The sequence below is a fragment of the Mustela lutreola genome, chromosome 3 (assembly GCF_030435805.1).
Source record: "Mustela lutreola isolate mMusLut2 chromosome 3, mMusLut2.pri, whole genome shotgun sequence".
NCBI classification, from domain to species: domain Eukaryota; kingdom Metazoa; phylum Chordata; class Mammalia; order Carnivora; family Mustelidae; genus Mustela; species Mustela lutreola.
The window spans coordinates 78,471,530-78,482,642 of NC_081292.1; positions in this window are offsets into that span (position 1 = coordinate 78,471,530).

The window sequence follows — 11,113 nt, forward strand, 5'->3', positions numbered from 1 at the left end:
ATACACACACAAATTATACATAATATTATGTACAGCTTTGGTTTTATTTGCATTTCTTTGCTTGTTGGTGAGTGGACGTATGTAAAATATTCTTTGTGAATTTCATTTGTGTGTGTATCTTCTTTATTCATGCTTTTTATCAATTTACTTTTGGAGTACAGAAACATGTTTACATATTTTGATACAGGAATTTATTCTAAGAATGTGCTATTATAGGGGCACCCTATTATAGGGGCTCCTGGGATGGAGTCCCCCATCGGGATCTCTGCTCCTCCATGGGGAGCCTGCTTCTCCCTCTCCCACTCCCTCTGCTCTGTTCCCTCTCTTGCTGTGTCTCTCTCTGTCAAATAAATAAATAAAATCTTAAAATATATATATATATATATATATATATATATATATATATACAAATAAATTCACTGAGTTCTATAATATAACCAGTACATTAAAGAAGTAATGGGGAGTATGGTTATAATTTAACCATTGCTTCTGCCCTCAAAATGAGTGCAGTCTGCTTTGAGGGAAAAGGCAGAAAACACCAGAAAGAATACGATAATATTCCATGGCACCACAGAATGGAAATCCCCACTGTTGGCCAGATCATACCCATGACTGTTTTAATGACCGGAGAGGAATGCGAGGTGTTGCATTTAGCCAAAGCTCTATGAGAAGAGGGAGCCCTTGAGCTGGGACTTTAGGAACTGGGACAATTTGTTCATGGTCGAACATGGACTGGATTGCAGTGGATTATACTCTGGGGAGTCAGATTCTAAGATATGCGACAGTGACAGATGACCTGATTGAAGCACAGGAACTGGTCGGGAGGAGCAGGGACAACGTGGTTTCCTAGCCCAGGAATAGGGAGAGGCTTCTACTTGCTGGGTGCTGACAAAGCCACCGGCACTTTTGCTTCAGAGGGGCAGGGCGATGAAAGCGCTGCTCTGTTAAAAGTTGACCTGACAGTAATAATTGACCCAAATCTTATAAACTTGAAGGACAGAAAGAAAACTTTAAAGGCGAGCTTCCTGTATGTACAGACACATCAGTTTTTTAAATGGGGACAGTTTTCTTCTTTGAATTATAATCATAGTCTGAATTTCATTTTTAAAAAAGAACCTCTTTCTGGGGCACCTGGGTGGCTCAGTGAGTTAAAGCCTCTGCCTTTGGTTTGGATCATGATCCCAGGGAACCTGCTTCCCTCCCCCTCTCTCTCTGCCTGCCTCTCTGCCTACTTGTGATCTCTGTCAAATAAATAAATAAAATATCTATATCCTTTGCTCATCATTTCCTTTTTGTAATCCAGTCTATTGGGATTTTTAAGCATTTTTAAATCTCTTTTATTACAAATATAACACAAGCATCTAAAATATAAATGTACAACTTAACCATTTTATATAATGTAAACAAAACACTGCACCCCATGCCCAAAACTCTTTGTCTGTCTTCCTCTTCCCACTCACAAACTCTTCCCCCACAAGACAAATAACCAATATTTTGACTTACTAGTCATCACTTCCCAGCTTTTCCTTATAATTTCAGCAGCCAAGTATTCGACCTAAATATTATATATATAAATATAACTAATATATTTAGCTATGACTATTTTGAAACTTTATATAAATGAAATGTTCTCTTGCCTCTGATCTCTTTCACTCACCGTTATATTTGCCAGGCTCCTTCAAGTAGTTGCACATGTCCCTATTCATTTCAGCTACTATAACATATTCCTTTTTATGAATATGCCACAATTAATTGATCCATTCTACTGTTGAAGAAGTCCAGTTTAAAGCTATTATAAAAGTAAAGGTGCCATGAAAATACACACATCAACTAGGAAAATGTTCACTCAATTCTTTGAATTACATGTCTAATGGTGGAATTGCTGGGTCATAGAGAAAGTACATCCTTAAGTGTAATAATTCCTGCCAAGGGGTCTTCCAAAGTGGTTCTCAGCAGGGCACACCCTTCGCTCGTGTTCATGTTTGTTCATCCCCTGCAAACAGCGTTGTCAGGCTCCCATCTGCCCACCTCTCTTGGGTGTGGAGAAGCAATCTCATCACTGTGGTTTTAATTCACAAGTACCTTTCCACATAGGACCTGGATTCTCTCTTGCATGAAATGTTTTTTCAACGGCTCTTGCCCATTTTCATGCTAGTTGTCTTCCTGATTTTGTTACTTTGTTTTCCTTTATACATTCTCTACATGAGTGCTTCATCAAATGAGAAGTTCACTTTAAAATCAGCTTTTTTTAGGGGCACCTGGGTGGCTCAGTGGGATAAGCCTCTGCCTTCAGCTCAGGTCATGAACTCAGGGTCCTGGGATTGAGCCCTGGGTCTGACTCTCTTTTCTGCAGGGAGCCTGCTTCCCCCTCTCTCTCTCTGCCTGCATCTCTGCACACTTGTGATCTCTTTGTGTCAAATAAATAAATAAGAATCTTAAAAATAAATAAATAAATAAATAAAATCAGATTTTTTTAGATAGCAATATAGTACAATCTTAATTGGAAATTAAATTTTGTTAGTTCGAGCACCAAAATAAACAACCAAATGGGTAAGAAATCAAAATCTAGAAAATGAAAGTGTGCAAATACTAGAAGATAATTATGTAGATTCCTAAAGGAATCATAAGGATACTCCCAAGGAAATGAAAGGGAAAGAGAGAGAGCTCTTCTGTGTAGAAGAATTCTGTAGAAGTAATGACAATTAGAAAATCCCCATTTGGACCCCCCCATTGTAATCACTAATTCAGGCAATGATTATTAATGGATGCAAAAACCACCAGGTCAATGTTATAGGGATACAGGTTATTCCAAAGTCTAAAAGGCCCCTACAGATTATCTTTGTGATCGGGGACTGGCAGTGACAAGTTTAAGGGAACAAATTCAGCCTTAGCAGGAGAGGGTAACATTGGTGTCACCTGGTGTGATGCATCTATCAAAAATTCTTGCCAGAAATGTTTAACCTTGAATTTAGTCATGAAGAAGCAATCAAACAAATAAAAAATCCAAAATACAGGATATTCTACAGGATAACCAGTCTAGGCTCTTCAAAAACATTCAACGTAACTGTTAGGGTACGGAGTCAACCACCCCTCAGTTAGACAGAGAACACTCTCGATAATGCAAGTCACACAGCGAGGTTTATTTCCAGCTAGCTGGGGTCCAAGTATCTGCCTGGCGCAGCGGGTTCCAACAAGGACCCCGAGTACTCAAAGCCAAGGGTTTATATAGCATTTTTTAAAAAACATCCAACTCACGTAACTTTCCATCACTCCAGAGACCATACGTACTTTTGGCTTGCACCCCCCTGGTGGTTGAGTAAGATCAGCTCTCTTCAACATCTGGTCCCCTTGGCGCATCCCTGGTGGTTTAAGCTGATTAGCTGCTGCTGGGGTGTTGCAGTGCAGGGTCCTTTCTTGGAACTAAAGCAGGGTGGGGGTCCCTGGAGCTAAAGTAAAGTAGGGGAAAGTTCAGTCCTTGGGCCTGAGACGGCTGCCCAAGCTAAGATGGCGGTACTCGTGCTAACCCACTCTTACATTCCCCCTTTCAGTTGTTCATAATGAGGAATCTTGCTCATTTGTAGGGCAGTCGTAGGGGTCCTCAGGAGCAGGCAACTTCTCATACTCTGTCTTAAGACCATGAGCTGGACGGTATTAACATGATCTTTTACAAAATTAATAAGCTTATTCAGAATGCAAGTTAGAATGAGCACAAACAAAACAAATGGGCCAACTAAGGTAGAAACTAGGGTGGTGAACCAGGGAGTCCTTTTAAACCAAGCCTCAAACCAGTCTCCTGTGCCTCCCTCTCCTTCTTCCTCTTGGCTAATCCTTCTCTCACCTTAGCCATGGATTCTTTCACTACCCCAGTATGGTCGGCATAAAAGCAGCATTCTTCTCCTAACGTGGCACATAGTCCCCCTTGTTGGAAGAACAACAAATTAAGCCCTCTTCTATTCCGGAGTACTACTTCGGACAGGGAGGCAAGAGATAAAGGAATTGTTAAAGTAGACTAACAGGATCTTGGTCGGACCTGTTGGGGTAGGGGGTTGGTCAGGCTAGGATTGTCCTTAGCAAAACCTCAAGGTGAGGGCAGTTAAGTCCCCAGGGGAGGGCCACTCTGTCTGTGTCAAGGGCTTGTCAGTAGGTAAGGAATTTTAATGATTTTCTTCTGCCTCTATTTCCCAGATCAGCTAAATTTGAGGTGGGATGGCCTTAATTTTCTCGGCCTCCACATTTCCCCCTGAACAATTTTGACCCTTGAATTTTTAAGGTTGTTGAAGGTGGAAGGTCTCATCTTCTGCAATTTCTTCCTGCTGCATAGTGGCATTAGAGTTGCTCCTACCTACTCAGGTCAACTCTGGTCAGTTGAGGAATGTGTAGGGGAGTTATGAAAGACAGAGACAGCTGAGTCCAGGAGTTTTAAGTCAATCATTAAAGGAGAGAGGGACTGTTTAAAGTGCTAACCTGAGTAGGTCAGAACCCAAGAAATCAAGATGGCTGCACTTATGTCAGAGCTAGACTCGAGATGGGTACAGCCTTGTTTTTCTTGGCCTCCACAGTAACAAAAAATCAAAAGAGAGTAAACTGCTCTAATTAAAAGATACTTGTCATGTGTGTATGTCACATTATTTGAGAATGTTAAAAACTGTATTAGAGATGAGAAAGCAAATAAGGTAGGCAAAGAAATTAAGCATAGAAGCAAGTGATTTGAGACATGGTCAGAATTCATAAGGTCTTTTAAGTATAGTCCAACCAGATAAAATACAACCTAAATGTGCCAAACGTAGAAAGAAAGATATGGAAAAATCCAGAAGGTACTAGATATTCATGCTTTATAAAACATACAGATGTATATTGGCATTCCATATTCACGAAGTCTTAAAATCAGCTACTCATTGATGATATTCACCTTGTAGTCCCTCATCAGGTAAATTGGAGAGTTTTAGTTAGCTCTAGCTATCTGTGCCTCTCCCACAGAGCAAGCGTATGTCTAGATCCTCAAAATCTCCCACTGCTGGGCCCACTGGCTCAGACCCTCTCTCTGGCCCATAGAACCACAACATCGGCCAGGAAGGCAAAGCCACAGAGAGAATGTGTGTTCTGTTTACCCTTGCTGTTGAGATAGATAGATAGAGAGATTTTTTTTTAAGGTTTTATTTATTTATTTATTTATTTGTCAGAGAGAGAGAGAGAGAGAGAGAATGCATGCCCACAACCAGGAGGACGAAGCAGGAGAATCAGCAGGCAGAGGGAGAAGCAGACAGCAGGCTCCCTGCTGAGCAGAGAGCTCAATGGGGGCTCCATCCCAGGACCCTGAGATCATGACCTGAGCCAAAGGCAGAGGCTTAACCCACTGAACCACCCAGGTGCCCCTCTCAAAACTAATTTTTTAAAAACTATCATAAATTGGGGTGCGTGGGTAGCTCAGAGGGTTAAAGCCTCTGCTTTCGGCTCAGGTCATGATCTCAGGGGTCCTGGGATTAAGCCCCGCATCTGGGCTCTCTGCTCAGCAGGGAGCCTGCTTCTCCCTCTCTCTCTGCCTGCCTCTCTGCCTACTTGTGATCTCTGTCTGTCAAATGAATAAATAAAATCTTAAAAAAAAAACTGTCATAAATTAAGCTCAAGGTTTATTCCTGTATTTCCAGCATTCTATCCATTGGTTCGGTCCAGTTAGGTGGACAGCACACATTCCTCTCGCTTCCTCCTTTCTTGTCCCTCATGGAAAGTCAAAGTAAGGCAATATTTGTCGTTGAGATTAATCTGAATATAGTTTTTATGTATAAATTCATAGCTTTGGTTTCTTACTAATTCTTCATCAGAAATTTCCTATAGTTTGGGATAAAAATTTCTTTGCCAAAGTTAAACCTTAATATTTTGACGTTACTTGGTCGTCATCATGTCTATTGTGATTGCCTTCTTTACAAAAGCATCAAATCTTGCATTCCTTCACTGAATATGGCTAGCTGACTTTTAGTTAGTAAATGTGAAGTGAAAAATTGTCCACAGACTACTTGAAGTATTCATGTAACACACATAGAGACTAGAGTACTGTCCAAATTCTTTTATTTTATCGCAATATTGTTGCATTAACTACGGTATCAGTAAATTAAAATTTTAAAAACTAGGAACTTAGTATTTAGTCCCGAGACTTGGTTGGTACGATGGTAGTTACAGTTAAGGAACACCTGATAAGTGTCCTACTGTAAGATTCACCATACACTTCCAGGCAAACCAAGCCAAAGGTTGTTAAACAGCGGCAGGAGGACATTGTATGAAAATGCAATGCTAACAGCTCAGGGCACGCCCTTTGTTCCACCCCAGCTGTACCTCAGCTGAGAAACCCACAGAGGAATCAGATAGCCATGGAAATGAGATCAAGTGCACAATAGCTGTGAAGATAAGAAAAGTTCACAGGAGGCAGACATCAGAGAGAAGGAGTGGTCATTCTTCTCCAGGCTTTTTCCAGCTTTTAAGAGAGGACCATAGGGGAGGCTGCTTACAGGTTAAAACAGATATTCACTATAGGAAGACAGTTTTTACTAACCTCAGGTAATTCAGGAGATGCTAACAATGGGGTAGCTTTTCAAATTTTCATCTGGTTTAAATCTAATGACTTTAATTATTTTTTAAAAAGGTGCTACTTGCAAGGGCTCCTGGGTGGCTCAGTCACTGAGCCCCATGAGCCTCAGGGTGATGGGATTGAGCCCCCTGTCTGGGCTTTGCTTTGCGCTCAGTGCGGCATCTGCTTGAGATTCTCTCTCCTCCTCCTTCTTCTCCTCCCCTCACTCGCATGTGCACGCACATGCACTCTCTCTCTCTAATAAATAGAACAAAAGTCAAATGGAAGAGCAAGATAAGCTGTGAAAACTCGGTTTCTTTTCTTCTTCCGTCTGCCCAACTACACAGTTCTTCCCAGAGGAATGCTTACATCTAAGCGGTAGAAAGATAAAAGTATGTATATATTTTTGTGAGTCCTTTTCAAAGTTGAAGAAATCGTCCATATAAATCCTGCCCTCCTCTTCTCCCTAAGACTCCCTCACCTGCCCTAGGACTCTCCTGAAGGCCACTTCTTCCTCCTCTCCCCCTCTCCTGACACCTGCTCTAGACAGTGTGTCTTACCCAAAAGGAAGTGCTTCCCGCTCTCCAATGTACTAGAGCTAAAAATAAGGTTGAGGCGGTGTGCCTGGGTGGCTCAGTCGATTAAACATCTGCCTTCTGCCTTTGGCTCAGGTCATGATCCCAGCCAGGCTCCTGGGATTGAGCCCCACATTGGGCTCCCTATTCAGTAGGGAGTCTGATTCTCCCTTTCCCTCTGCCCGTGCTAAGGTACGCTCTCTCTCTCTCTCCCAAATAAATAAATAAAATATTTTTTAAAAAATGTTGAGGCCCACTGAGTTAAATTCATGACGGTACCATTGTTTGCTGAAGAAAGGAAGGGGTTCTGAATAATGTACACAATACATAATGACATACAAAACTACTCATTTCTTCACCTGAGCCCAAATCAACTTGTTCGTGTAAAGAGAATAAGACTGAACACTGTAAACCCTATAAAAAGGCCTGGAAGAGCTGAGAACAGTTTCTGTCTTGTTGAGAGAGAGACTCCTGAACCCCTTAAGCCATTAAAAAGTAAGTATTCTTGATACTTTCCCAATTCCTATTCAGGATGCATTTGCTGCTGCCATTCACAAATGTTAGTTGGACGTTGCTAATCCATATCTACGTTTTAAAATTGCAACCCGATCAAATGGAGGTCAAGCAGCATGGGTGATAAAGAATTCACCGGAGGCAGAATAAAGGAGATAGTTTATTGAATGTCCTGCAAGGGAATCGCGGGAAGGGAGAGCAAAGGAGAGACTGTCTGCCATGAGGCAGTGGTAGAGGGCTGCAGTTAAGGGGGGAAGTTAAGGGGTATGGGAACATATGGAATTTTCCTTTTTTGGCAGCTGTGCTGGCTGTAAAGTAACCCATTGGCCAGCTAGAGTTTATGGTTGTTTTGGCGTGGGTCACCTAAGGGGTCTGTTTGCACTCCACTCAGGGTCACTGGGGCCCTCCACCTTACTCAGGTGTCCATTGCTCAAGTGCTGGTTGCCTAAAAGCGGCCTCCATGTTAACATGTTGTAAACCTCTTGTTATTGGAACAGCTTTTGAACAGATGGATAATCAAAACTGTCCACCTCTTTCTGCCATCTTCCTGGGCCACCATATGGTGTGCATAAATGTCCTGGCTGAGGCTCTAAGGAGCATAAAGAATGCCCCAAAATTCTTATGCGGTCGTGCTCCAAAGTCACCCTCCAGATTCCAGCTGTGATGATGAAGCATGGTTACATGGACGAATTTGAAACCACTGATGATCGCAGAGCTGGAAAAATTGTTGTGAACATTATAGGCAGGTTAAATAAGTGTGGAATGATCATCCCCAGGTTTGATGTACGACGGAAAATTCTAGAAAAATGGCAGAATAATCTGTTTCTGTCCCATTACTTTGGTTTTAGGTATTGACCATCTCAGCTAATATCATAGACTGTGAAGACTACAAAAATACACAGGAAGGAAAATCTTGGGATTCTTTTTCTAAGGATCTGAAAATACACATGTGAAAATAAAATGCCTCAATGGAAAACAAACAAAATTTTTCAGTATAAACAATGCCTCCCACACTGATCACCACACTTGCTCACAGAACATCTTCTACATAACTGCCCATGCAAAGAGAAGTCAACCAATTTGCCATATTCCAGGCACTTGGGAAAAATGTCTTGAAGAATACAAAAATTAATATTTTCCCAGGCTCATACTCCCCTTGATATTAACAACCTTCAATATTTCTTTTTTTTTCTTTTTTTTTTTTTTTTAGATTTTATTTATTTATTTGACAGAGAAAGACACAACAAGAGAGGGAACACAAGCAGGGAAAGAGGGAGAAGGAGAAGCAGGATTCCCACTGAGCAGGGCTTGATCCCAGGAACCTGGGATCAGGACCTGAGCCAAAGGCAGACATTTAACAACTCAGACACCCAGGCTTCCAAAAAACTTCAATATTTCAAGGAAATTATATCTCATCTCTTCTTCATCTATTTTCCCTCTGAATTCTTGTTAAACTGTGATGCCCAGTGGATCTTTGTTAGTGTTCTAATGCTAACTAGTTTATCTTATAGGTGGCTACTTAAATTTAAACTAATTAAAGTTATTTATTTATTATTAGTTAAATAATAAATAATTAAAATCAATTATGTGGCTATTTACATTTTAAATTGACAAAAATTTCACGAAATTCCATACCTCAATCACACTGGTCAGATTAAAAGTGCCCAGGAGTCATATGTATCTATGTCTGTATACTCCACAACACAGCTGTCCATCATCGCAGAAAGCTCTATGAAACAGCACTACTTGAAAGTCACTCTTTATTTTTCTTTCTTCTTCTTTTTTTTTAATCAGAAAGTTACATTTTGGCATAAATTAAGTGAATTTTCAAAAACCTAGAGGTTACCAGCGAGTTTGAAACACATATTCAATCCCAAAATCTAAAAGAACATAATTCCAAATACCCATAACCAGAGCAACTGAAAACAATAAGCCGAAACAGGACGTATGAATCCTTTTCTACTGATTGTACACCAAGTCATTTTTTAAGATTCAGATGTCCTAGGTGCACCTGGCTGACTTAGTCAGTAGATCATGCAACTCTTGAGCTTGGGGCTGTGAGCTCAAACCACACATTGGATGTAGAGATTACTTAAAGTTAAAAAAAAAAAAAAAAAATTCATCTGCCCTAGTAAGGCTTTCCTGACTCAGTCCAATCCCCCAGGATCTTCAAGGAAATAAACACTATCTCTCTCACTGACTTCTGTGTATGGGTCCAGCAAGGCTCCCAAATTTAAAAAAGAAAAATTTATTCTACATAACTGTCTCTACCTCTGTCTCTAAGAGCTTTAAGAACAGGCACCTGATCCCATGGGTCATTATAACCCCAGCCCACGTTACCTAGTAGGGGCATAATTTAAAAAAAAAAAAAAAAATTGATAACATCAGGGACACCTGGGTGGCACAGTTGGTTTCAGCTCAGGTCATGATCTCAGAGTCATGAGATAGAGCCCCATGTGGGGCTCCACACTCAGCACAGAGTCTGCTTCAGATTCTCTCTCCCTGTCCCTCTGCTCTTGCTCTCTTCCTCTCTCTAAAGTAAAGAAATAAATATTTTTCTAAAATTAATAATAAATAAATTAATTTAATGTATAAACTGACTACATCAGCTACTGAGCAACTGCATGTGCCAGGACAGGAGCAGTGCTAGATCCCTGAGCTCTGGCTTGATTACAATCCAGTCCCACCCTCCACAAGCTCATAATCTGGCATTGATTTCCTTAAATCAGACTTAAAATGTTATACGAACTCATTTAGTCTGGCTCTGCTCCGTCAGATGAAGAAAGTGTTCCACTTCAGGCTCCTTGCTTGGCAGAGAATCTCTCCTCCCTCTCCCTCTGTGGGGTCTCTCTCTCGACCCTCCTCAAATAAATAAATCTAAAAAAGATTTTTTTTAAGATTTTATTTATTTATTTGACAGAGAGAGACACAGCAAGAGAGGGAACACAAGCAGAGAGAGAGGGGGAAGCAGGCCTCCCGCTGAGCAGAGAGCCCAATGCAGGGCTCAATCCCAGGACCCTGAGATCATGACCCGAGCCAAAGGCAGACACTTAATGACTGAGCCACCCAGGTGCCCCTAAAAAAGTTTTGATAAAGAAGAACAGTCTTTGCTCTCTGAAAGGAAATTATTTTCTCAGGTATTTTTTTTCAACCTTTTCTCTTTTTCAACAATTTGCAAGAGGAATGGAAAATTCAATATATAAAAGTATTAGGAGTGTTGAAGTAAGCAGCCATCAGACATGATTTACAGTAAGGTTGGTGGGGTTGGGGAGGACTTGGCATCATCTGGGACATGAGTCTTACACTTAAAGTTTCAAGCAAGTCCCCTGAGGAGCTTGGGAAAAGGCCACTGGGATCCAGTGGGGCCCAGGTGGGGCCTGTGACAAACTGCCTGGTGATGTTGCTGCTGCTGGTTCTCAAACCACAGATGGAGGCAAAGAGGAATTTTCAGACCATAGACTACCAC